Consider the following 10,959-nt stretch of genomic DNA (forward strand, 5'->3'; position numbering starts at 1 on the left):
ATTTACCTGACCTTTCCCAGAATCATTCTCCTTTATTCAAGCAGCCCCATGGACTACAGGGAAGGGTCCCAAAGGGCAAAGAGTCCCAAGAAAGTACATTAGAAAACCCAGGGGGCAACATATTCTTCAGTGCTTCACTCTCTAAACCTTAAAACTCATTATTATGACTTGCAAGGACCCTGAGTCCAAAGGTGTCAAGTCATGGGCAGACCTGGGTACTGCCTAGGCTCTGTCTGCTTTGAACTTAAAACTGAAGTGAGATAGTGTACACAGCCCACTGCTGTTGAGTCAAGCTCATCAGAAAACAGAAGTGTCAATAATTTATTGTGTTGAATTGCATGGTTAGACAATTCCTAGTCTAACACTGTCTGGATGATGTATAAGCAAAGATACAAGAGTTACTCTAACATTCCTGCATATGTGTACTGATATTTTCAACAGAAAAAGATTGACTTTATCTACTTTTTCAAATTTTGAACTACCTGACTCACTTTTGTTACCTTGATGTAAATTTCCACGTTTTCCTCTAAGAACAGGCAAGATATTTCACATGAGTGTAGTCCTACTTTATCAGCAGCTTTGCTTTCTATAGTTTCACTTACCCACGGTCAAACAAGGTCAACTGAGGGTAACTGAACATATAGAAAGTAAAATCATGTATAAGGGGGGACTACTTAGGGTTTGGTGCTATCCTGCTATCCATGGTTTCAGGCACACGCTGAGGGTCTTAGAAGGTATCCCCCCACACCTGTGGATAAGGAGGGACCGTGAGTCCATTAATTATGCTTCAGTGTCTTGTCAGCATGATTAAGTATTGCTATTATAATCGTGCTTTAACCTTATGCTTCATACTACAAAATTCCAAATACATTTGACCCTTGAACAACACAGAGGGGTTACAGGCATGGACACTATGCACAGTGGAAGAACCATATATAACTAACTATACAGTAAGCCCTCCTTATCTGTGATTCTGCATCCGTGGATCCAACCAACTACACATTGTAGATCGGGTAGTACTGTAGTACTTATTGAAAAAATTCTGTGTAAAAGTGGGCTCACAAAGTTCAAACCTGTTTTGTTCAAAGGTCAACTGTAGTTTTAGTCACCTGAAGCAAAAGAGGGACAAACACATTATGTAAGACATGCACTGAGTACATAAGAGAAAAGTTCAGGTTACTCAGCATGTTTTACCTAACAGCTTTTCCACTTACGTTTATCTTTGGAAACCAGCGTTGTTTGTCCCCACTCTTCTCTCAAATGCAGCTATTTAGAGCATATAAAATTTTTGCCTTGCATGCTTGGTTTTCTTCATAGTGTAGCTTCTAACATATTAAAATCTATTTTACCTACTAATTAGATTAAATTTTATTCTTTATTGTTATTTCTTCATCATAAGAAATAGATAAGACATTGATATCTGTAGTAATTTACTGCTTGCTTAAAGTACTTAAATTTAGAAAACAAAGAATAATCACAGGTACAGGAAAGAAAACTAATTATTGGGACTTAGGTCAAGAAGAGAAAATAAGAAAGCATGTTTTAAGATACCGCCTATTACATACCTTTCTTGACTCTATAGGGAGATTAGCTGTGTCAGCTCATAGATTGTTTTCATTTGTAGAACTCATGAGTATATCTACACGTGGGCTATCTTTGAAAGAGGAAATAGAATTTTTCTGTTTCTTTTTTTGCTGTCATATCTCCGGAGTGTTTCTACGATGAACTTATGAGCGTTATGCCTTTCCACTATGTTGGAAACCTGGTGGTAGGAACTGAGACTGAGCTATAAGAAGCATGTCCAGTAAAGAGGTCAGAAAATCAGAGAACGTTCCCAGAGAATCTGTAATTATTCAGATGTGTGGATAGAGCTCTGTTCCCTGGGAAACCCCCCCAATGAAAGGCTTGGCCAGAGGTAAAATTTCCTGGGATGTGAACTACAAAACTTTAAAACAGTTTCAGATTACAAGAGTACATACTTGTACCACAAATGAATACCAGGACCTGTATGACATTTTTGTACTCATGAGTGAGTATCTCAAATTTCCTATTCTATCCATAAGCCTTCCTTCCACTTTTCCTTGGAATAGGAAGCCAGATCACACACCTCTGTTTTCCACTAGACACACATTGTGATTCTTTTGATACACAGTCTTCCTCACCTAATAAATACAGTATCTGCCCACAAAACCCAGGTTTAGCGTTTTGGTTATGATTAATGCAACAACAGGTAGAATATGAATGATGAACATTAACTTTTAAAATTAAGTTCCTTTTCACACTGTTACTTTACATGATATCTAGGTGTGTTTACAAAGGCATGATTCCCTAGACATGAGTATTATGCAGATTCACAGTCAAGCTAGTTAAATCAATCATTTAAATCTGTTTGTGTTTCATTATGTGGAAACAGAAGGTCATTAGACTAGTACTTATTTTACGTGCAATCCCAATACATGAAGATAGTTAAAAGAACAGCTATTCTGGTCAAAGTTAGCAAGAACTGTGGCCCTTGCCCTTTCCAGTCACATCTCATTTGGGCTCTGAGTCATCCCCACAGAACCCAAGGGCTCTGTAGAAAATATTTAAATAATTAGATTAGGAGATCTCCAACACCTTTTCTTATTGAAGTTACCATAATCCTTCTAATTTACTTTTGCATTTCCATCCTATCAGAATATGTGGAGCTAAAAATATATAATAGAAAAACATTTATAGACATCTATAATATAAAATAATACACTTCACTAAATTATGCCTCTCAAATATTACAACTTACAGCTTGTTTTGGTCACAGTCTTAAACAATTAAAACAATAAATACTATATTTATTGTTATATTGTTATATTATACTAAGGATTCTTCTAGAAATAAGCCTATCTTTTACAGTACTTTTTGCAGTACTTGATTTACAGGGATTACTATAAGTTTGAAATGATTCTCTTAGAGTCATGTTGGTTCGAATAGGATTATCTAGAGCCATTCTTGATGAATCCAAGACAGAAATCCTATTCTCTGTTTTTTTCTATCTCAAGTTTTACTGTAAATAATAAGATACTATACAATTTTCAAGAGTTATGATTCTGGGCTATAAAGTTAAGTAATTTAGGTCAATTCTGGGTCTTAATATTATAATTTCTCTGTGGCTCAATTTTCTCTAACTGGAGATAGAATACATCATATAAGATTGCAAATGTCAGATCAAATTAAATGAGATAATGAATAAAGATTCCTATCACAGCACATGTTATTTTTATTTCAAATGTTATTATGATGTGTTATTTTGAACAATCATAACAGTAAAATATTATCACATATTGGCCAAGTATTATTTTTTAAAAATCTAATAAATATATATAGTTTACACGAGTAGGAATGATTATTTGCAAAACACTTAGATTACCATAAAATCTGATGAGATGATTTGTTCTTTATGTATACAGGAACTAAGACTATCATGCAAATAAAAAGGCAGCTTCTGGCTTAGAACAACGCTCCTTGAAATTTTCAGCTATGACTTGGGCCTAAAACACCCACTTGAACTAAAACACCTTGTGATTAAATCAGATAATAGTTACAGAATCAGTTCCTTCAGGACCAAAAAATCCACAAGATTCAAATATGTTTGAGTAAACTTCGCCAAATATTTTCATAAAAAATACGGGTAACAACTATAACTTTCAAGGTAAATTCCAAAATTTTCAGTACACTCTGTCCAAATACCTCTCCAATTGTAATTTTGAGATTCTTCCCAGGTTAACCTGCTATCTGATGATTATGTATTGGATTTATTTTTCCAGCCTCTTAATGATTCTGATAAATGAAAAAAATTTTTCTATGTATTTTTTCTCTCATAAAATCCAGTCGACCACTGGACTATCTACATAACAATTTTTGTAAATTTTTTGGATTATTTTTTGAACCAATATTAAAAACAATGTTTCTTTTACTAATTTAAAACTACATAGTAAAGAAAGGACTGAAAAGTGCATGCACAAGATTTTAGAAAACATCTTTCAATATGTAACTTGATAATTCCAGAAACTGAGATATAGAGAATTTATGCCATTTACAGTTATGTATGAATTCACTTATTAATTAAATTAAAACTTTAAATTTCTTCAGAATGATTTTTGTTATCTAAACTTGGTATCATCATTCGGGAAAATAATTCACTGATATTTGTAATAAGCTTCCTAAATAGCCAAAATCATTAATTCTGAGTTGTTTTTATTCTGCTACCAAATTTTATATAATTTATACAAAATTATTAAGTCTAGAATCCTTATTTGGAATTAATATAATTTACCATTCCCAGTAGCAATTACAGTATCTTTGTTCACTTAAAAAGAACATAGCCAAAGAACACATTGCGTTTAGCCATGTAGACAAAGTCAGGTTCACCAAAAGTTGTGAAATTTAGATAGAAAGTTAAACTAATAACTCTCTAAAATAATTAGTTAATAATTGCATATTAGAAAGCATGTTGGCGTAAGAGTGTCAAATCATTTATAAGAACTAATTCCACTATACTAATTTTTATTAATGTTGACTTTTATTCATAACTTAAATTAAAAATTATGTATAAATAGCCTAAGTAGACAATGAAAGTTCTGCAGTAATCAAATTGGATAGTACCTCATTTTAAATATTAATAAATATGTACAGATAAACATAAGATTTTAAACATCAAGAACCAAAATGTCATAGACTAGTGGACAAGGTTTTAATATTTTTTTAAACATAAAAGGTAAGAAGATTACTAACTTGGAAAACAACACAAACCTAATTTTTTAAAAAAGCCTAATAACTTCAAGAAAACAATTCCTGCTTGCTGTTGTTGTTCTATAACTTCTTAAGAGTGTTTATATAGTAGTGTCATATCCTATTAATTTGGGAAATAGAAATCTTTTTATTTAAAAAAAAATTATGATTCACCTTTAAAAAGGTTAAGAAGGATTTTTCAGTCACATGCTCCGACATTTGAACAATCAATTTTTGTAGGACCAAATGGTATTCTGCAGAAAAACCCTACACTGAAATCCTTATTACATAAAGTGTGAGAGTTTAAATATGCTTTAAGAAAAATAAATGATGACATCAGATCCCACTGAGTGGTTTGGTACAAGAGGAATTAAAAAAAAAACCCCCCACACATCCCACCACTGATATGACTCCTATGGGTCTATTTTTATGTTCTGGTAAGGACCCATTACCTATATCTGAGATCCTCTGCAGCACTTTTTTTTTTTTTTTTTGGCCATTTTCTATCCAAGTATATCAGATGCCAGAGAGACAGAAGGAACTAACTTGCTGAACAGCCTCTAATATACTCTGTTTTACTACACAATCATTATTCCGGGTGATAAACTGCGTCTGGGGAATTAAAGTGAATAATTAAAGAGAATTATCAGTCTCACTTTCCTGCATGATTTAGCTTGAAAAACTCATTTCATGACATTTAAATAAAACGTACTTTTCTATACAGCATTAATCTAAAGGGTGTTGAGGCTAATAATTGCGAAAATGACTGGAGACTGTCAGTCAACAAGGGTGACAAACAGACTTTAAAAAGGAAATAGCCTATTTTTCTAACTGGGAGTTCTTCACTATCATTTTCTGTTAGTTGTACAGAAGTTTCATGAGCACAGCAAAATCCTTCTATGAAAACCAAAAAAGTTAAATTTCTCTTAGATCTCTTCAGATAAAAAGACAACTGTTACATAACATTTAAACAATTCTACTATTTATGATGACCCTTTAATATAAAAAAGCATATTCATAAGTTAGTTTAAAAGAAAGTCATTATTTTAAAATCTAACCAAATAAAAGGCCTTGCACTTTGGGAGAACAAAAGACCCTCAATATTAAAAATACATTTTTACAAAGAAATTCTCAGAAACATACAGGCAAAAATCAAAATCTTCAGAAGGTTAAACTGTCATCTATCAGACAGGCTAGCTGAATAAATGCCTCTAAGTCAAACTTGAAAGACAACAACCTAACAATAACAGGCAGAAATATATTTAGTTCATTAGATCCTGTTTAAACCAGTCCTCACTGGATTGCTTGTGCTGTCCCTTCTGGGCCTGTGTTGGATCCTCTCATTTGTTAGCTGTGCAATACAACTGGAAAGAAATCCAAAGCACTCTTTTTCCTCAAGCATTGCTTTCTTTCTCCAGGGTTTTTTGACTGACACACTTATTTAAAAATTAATAAGTTATAAAATTCTTTAGGTATATTGGGGTTTTTTCAAATGTCAGATCACTTAATTAGGAAAAAGTAGAAATGGCCTGTGTAATCTCATTATGATTTATGCTTTTCATTTAAAAAGAATAACAGGGATTTCAGGTAATTTAAGGAGATGATTCCCTTATAACTGTGACCTTTTTCTTTGTTGTATTAATAAAAAGGTAGTATAAAGGCTAATTTAATAAATATTTTAATTAAGAATATGTATTTTCTTGTAGTTAAACTGCTTTGACACATTTCTTTCTCAGTCTTAATTCTCACAAATACACACACATACACACACCCTCCTCTGTGACAATTCAGAAATAGTCTACCAACACAGGAGTTCAGATGCTATTTTAAACAGCATATCTTAAATATATTGAAAGGATAGTTAAATTACAATGAAAATATGAACACTATTAGAGATAGATATTTCAGAAAAAAATACATGTAAAATAGATTCCTAAGTTGACACTGGACTTACTTGGATCACTATTTAATCAGTAGCTTAATGCCATCCAAATCCTCTGTTTCTGGAGGGGAAAATGTCACACCCTCGCATGAGCAAACCAGAGAATCAAATTTACATTCTCAGAGACAGCTGTTAAGTGTTCAGTCCCATAGACAACAGTTCCTGAGTAGCTTAGCACACAAGACTCTGAAAACGTAGAGCTATGTAAAATCTGCAACCATATTTTTATATTTCGAGCAAAATATTCTGCTTGAGCAATAAGGCAGAAAAATACTGTATCCATTTCTAACTTATGTTGAGATTTCCATTTTTAAAAGATTATGCATGTGCAATATTTTGAAGGGATATTTTTTATGAGGGTATATACCTTGCCTTATGTAAATCCACTAGAGCTCTAGACAAATTTAGTAGAATGAAAGCTAAAATTGTCCACATGCTAAAGGCACCTTAGGCACAGTGCTTTGGGAACTCTTTTTCCCTGAAAGACCACTTAGGGTTTGGAATCAGATGTTACCAGGTGCTAGCTATATTGACTGGGGATTAGGAGTTAACTAACAATTTATTCTTATTTTCTTAATCAAAAAATGGAGAAAACTAAATCAGGGCATAACAATAAGAACTAACTAAGGCAAGTCGTGTGCAGCACTTGACAGTGACCTGATTATGAGGCAACAAAATGCTTCCCTTCCCATCGGGCCCCTGCCCCTTTTCTCCCTTCTCTGCTCTGTTTCCTGGAGATTACATATCTTCATCAGACATACATTTGACCTATTTTTTTGTCCTGTCTCTGCATCTACTAGAATGTTGGCTTCGTGGGAGGGGAGACAGTTTTATCTGTTTAGTGCACTGCTGAATCCCCAGAGCACAGAGCAGGCTCATAGCTGCTAATCAGTTGAATGAATGGACACACACATGATTATCACAACCACAATAATATTTTGAAAGGAGTGAGAATGACCAGAAATTAAAGGTTATTATATTGCTAGTTTGTAACACAAATAGGCAGTGCTTTGAGGTGAAGGGCATCTGCTATGGAAGTGAATGGACCTAAGTGGAATTTGAAATTCTTCCCTTCCTACAGTGTGTGACTTGTTGCTAACTACCTTACCTCTCTTAGTCATAGTGGAAATAGCTCCCTCTCAGCATTGTTGTAAAGATCGAGAGTGGTAATATGAAGGACTTAGCACAGACCCTGACATATAGTATTTGTTGAATAAATAATTGTTATGTGATCATTGGCAAATTTTTATTTTAGGAAATTCATTAAAGTAATATGGACAAGTAAAAAATATTGAAAATTATAGAGGGGTATAAAATGAGATGTCTCGTTCAACCACCAGTTCTATTCCTCAGAAGTGACCGATGTCAGGTGTGTCCTCATACCCTCCATTTATCTTAAGAATTTTAAACTTATATACATATGTATGCGGACTAGTACACACACTGAATCATACTTTCTGCAACTTGCCTCTTTTAATATCAGGTGCCTTGGAGATATTCTCATGTCATGGATAGTGTTAACTCTCTCTTTTTCCATTATTGAAAAATAGTCCATAATAAATGTAGTATTCTCTTTCAAATGACCATGTTTAATGGAACTTTTGATTTTTCTAGTTCTCTGATCTTACAAAAAGGATGCTAAAAATTCGTGTCTGTATAGTTTTGTTTATGTGCTTGGGCACTAGTAAACAGCAAAAGTGAAATTTCTGGGTCAAAAATACGTACTTATTTTTTTGGTAGGAAGAGTTTTACCTAATTTCTGTTCCTACGTGTACACAGCAATGTGTGAAAATGCCTATTTCCATACATCACACACACTGGTTTATACTGAAATTTAAGTTTTTAACAAGTGCTTATTTTATTGGTAAATATTTAATTGACTGACGTTTTAACCTATTAAGTATATTGTCATGTATATTTTAAAATATTTCTGAGAATATACTTGCTCATCTTTTTTTTTCTTGTGGGTTTGTTTGTCCTTTCCTTATTAACTAATAATGAAATAGCCGCTCTTCTTACATTTGACACTTGAAAATTTTTTTTGACTATATTAAACTTTATTTTTATTGTATTTTTAAATTACTGAAAATTTCAATTTTTAGGCCATTAACTTTCACTTTTAAGTATTGTGTCATGCTTTGAAAGGCTTTCTCCAAGAATATAAAAAATAACAGACAAACTTTCTTCTAGCATTTGTAGGGTTTCAAAAACTCCTTTAGAACAGTATTTCTAAATAAGCTGATTCATGGACTTTATCACTTGTGAAGTAAAAGAGGAAGAGTAAAGTACGTTGAGTAATTGTAAATATTACAACATATTTGAGAAGCAGACAATGTATGCATAGTAAGAGTTCTAGAAGAGGAATCACACAGCCCAAGTCCTGACCACAGCTCTTTTAATAATAATAGGTTTTGTGAACTGGGCAGCACACAGTCATCATATTCCTGATTTCCTTTCTTGTCAAAGAGAATAACTACAGAGCCTACCTACAGCCTCAAGCTGAAGATCAAATCATATGGTAGATTTAAATTTAAAATGTAAAGATGTATGCAGGTTTTATATAGTAGATAAAAATGTTTGATTCATTTTATTTTTGCAGTCTAGCAAATGAAAAGAATTTTAGTATCATATGCTTTGCAATTCTAGATTGTATGGGCAATCAAAGACCTATAAATTATGATGATGATAAGGTAACAGAATTAACATGTACTGGGGGCTTTCTGTCTGCCAGTTGTTGAAATAAGTGTTTCACATAGGTTATCTCGTTGACCCACCACACCACCTTACTATGTTCTTTAGACAACTAGTTGAGGTCACACAGCTAACGTGTGCCAAAACAAGGATTAAAACCCTGATAGACTGACTGAAGAGCCTATACTCTTTCCCAAAAGAAAAAAATATACATAAATGAGTTCTTGATCAATTCCTAACTTTACATATTCTTTTTCAGACATTTGTATAAACTGAATAACAATTTTAAATAACCTTATGTTAGAAAATTATATCTAAATTCAACAAACAAGGAATGACAATGAACATATTCTGTATGTGGCAAATAATAGAATTATTTTGAGATTAAATAAAACAAAACTCATTCTAAAGACCTGTAACACATACACTGTAAAGTACCTCAAAACATTAGTTACCAGTGCAAAACAATAAGGTAAAATTCATCTTATCACTTTAATCCTTGGGAAAACTAATCATGGAGATTTACACACACATATTTGTGCACATGCATAACACACATGCTGTGTTTGTGTATATATATACATAAACAAACATCTATTTTTTCAATCACTGCCTTGTTCATTTACAGAAGTATTAAACCAATGGCAGGTTCTATCTGCTTTATATGGTGAGGAGGGGCTTCACATGCAGGAATAAAAATAAATATAAATATACACATACATAGTTTACAAAGAGAATATTAAATGCACAGGACATAACAGCAATGCCAGTGAAAGCTTGAGAGATTAAAACTGAGGTTTTTATATCACTTTTAAAAGAAAATTTCAAGGACATCATTAAAGATAAAATGCAGAATATCAAGGTCATTAAAGTTTAGACTTAAGCCATGTTGTCTAATTAACGAAAGCACAGGATGAAAGTAAACCTACTGCATCAAAGATATAAAATAAACTTACACATATGTTTCATAGAAGCCGTGGTAGGAACTGTGTGTAGAAGACAGGTTAAATTGAGAGCACCTCTGTATACGTGGATAGTTCTCATGTGAGCAGGGCTAGATCAATATGTAAATGTCAAAGGCCTCTTAATAATCTTGGCAGACCTAATTTTTACTTGACTTGTTTGCAAAGCTGACTCAACCCTCTAAGGAGAGGGGAAAAAAATCATTTTTACGTTCTTATCTATATGCACCGTATATATGTATATACACATATATATATACACACACTCACATAGGCACGTGTGTGCATGCACACGTATGTTTGTGTGTATGTGTGCATCTTGTACTTCCCTTTGTTTATCTGCTTCAAAATTTTATATGTAACAGGAAATTTTTGTCATGACTGAGAAGTTAAGGTTCGGGTACTTTAGGGACCCACACAAATAATCTATTTGCATTTGGAGCTTGACTGCTGCCAGCTGCAGTTGAGGGTTGTCCCCATTTATTTCCATCCAAGCACTTTCTTAGGAGTAAAGAGGCTTCTTTTTTGAGCTAACATATATCTTCTTTATGTTCCCTATATTGTACCCATTTATCTGGATCTCTTGAACTATATAAAATA

The 10,959-nt window shown here is 33.1% G+C and overlaps 1 protein-coding gene across 1 annotated transcript in view; it reads right to left on the minus strand.

The window, feature by feature from the left end:
• The window catches only part of LOC118901172 (platelet glycoprotein 4-like), a 66,307-nt gene extending 55,876 nt beyond the window's left edge, over nt 1-10,431 (minus strand). Inside the window, exon 1 of the mRNA XM_036864261.1 lies at nt 10,354-10,431. The gene's annotated coding sequence lies outside the window, so the exon portion shown is untranslated. The remainder of the gene's footprint in view (nt 1-10,353) is intronic.
• Nucleotides 10,432-10,959: the final 528 nt, after the last annotated feature.

Source organism: Balaenoptera musculus, chromosome 9 (assembly GCF_009873245.2).
Source record: "Balaenoptera musculus isolate JJ_BM4_2016_0621 chromosome 9, mBalMus1.pri.v3, whole genome shotgun sequence".
In the NCBI taxonomy this organism is placed as follows: domain Eukaryota; kingdom Metazoa; phylum Chordata; class Mammalia; order Artiodactyla; family Balaenopteridae; genus Balaenoptera; species Balaenoptera musculus.